General features: G+C 44.3%; 3 non-coding genes across 3 annotated transcripts; all 3 read right to left on the reverse strand.

Annotated features, from left to right (window-relative positions):
• Positions 1 to 89: 89 nt before the first annotated feature.
• Positions 90 to 161, reverse strand: trnaw-cca (transfer RNA tryptophan (anticodon CCA)). Its single transcript has one exon. It is a non-coding gene; the product is annotated as a tRNA-Trp (tRNA).
• A 337-nt stretch (positions 162 to 498) lies between these two features.
• Positions 499 to 570, reverse strand: trnaw-cca (transfer RNA tryptophan (anticodon CCA)). The gene has a single exon. It is a non-coding gene; the product is annotated as a tRNA-Trp (tRNA).
• Positions 571 to 896: 326 nt separating this feature from the next.
• Positions 897 to 968, reverse strand: trnaw-cca (transfer RNA tryptophan (anticodon CCA)). The gene has a single exon. It is a non-coding gene; the product is annotated as a tRNA-Trp (tRNA).
• Positions 969 to 1,021: the final 53 nt, after the last annotated feature.

Here is a 1,021-nt window from a genome sequence, read left to right on the forward strand (position 1 = left end):
TGATCTGTTATGTCTCTATATCATGCCCCAGGAAAGTGCACAAGTCACAACCGTATCCTTTCTGACCATCCACTATGAAACAGAAACACTGACCCTGACGTGATTTGAACACGCAGCCTTCTGATGTGGAGTCAGACACGCTACCGTTGCGCCACAGAGTCTGTTTAAAACTGCTCTTTAGCAGCTAACACAGCAACCACTGGTGGTGTTACATTGACTAAAGCAAATATTCTGGAGGTGCTTTCCAACAACTCAACATCCACACAGATTCTGTATTAAATGAGTGTAAAACAGTGGAAGAGCTGGGATTGGGGTGGCCTCAATGGCCCAAATCTTTTAGGTTTAATACCTTCAACTTTGTATCATTTCCCCTCAGTTTCTCTGACTAGACAATCAATGGAGCAGGAGTTCTTTGTTGTTGCTATATAGAGTGCCACAGGACAGAGTCCTAAGACGCAACCCTATCCTCTCTAACAATCCAGTATGAAACAGAAAGATTGACCCTGACGTGATTTGAACACGCAGCCTTCTGATCTGGAGTCAGACGCGCTACCGTTGCGCCACAGAGTCTGGTGTAAGCAGCTGTTCATCAGCTAACACACCAAACACTGATGGGGTTAAACTGAAAAAAGCAAATATTCTGGAGGTGCTTTCCAACAACTCAACATCCACACAGATTCTGTATTTAATAAGAGGAGAACAGTGGCAGGGTGGCCTCGATGCCCGAGTTCTTTTAGGTTATTAAAACACCTTCAATTTTGTGTCACTTACTCTCAGTTTCTCTGACTAGACAATCAATGGAGCAAATGATCTGTTATGTCTTTATATCATGCCCCAGGAATGTGCACAAGTCACAACTGTATCCTTTCTGACCATCCACTATGAAACAGAAACACTGACCCTGATGTGATTTGAACACGCAGCCTTCTGATCTGGAGTCAGACGCGCTACCGTTGCGCCACAGAGTCTGTTGAAAACTGCTCTTTATCAGCTAACACAGCAAACACTGGTGGTGTTACAT

Source organism: Epinephelus moara, unplaced genomic scaffold (genome assembly GCF_006386435.1).
Source record: "Epinephelus moara isolate mb unplaced genomic scaffold, YSFRI_EMoa_1.0 scaffold3196, whole genome shotgun sequence".
Classification (NCBI taxonomy): domain Eukaryota; kingdom Metazoa; phylum Chordata; class Actinopteri; order Perciformes; family Serranidae; genus Epinephelus; species Epinephelus moara.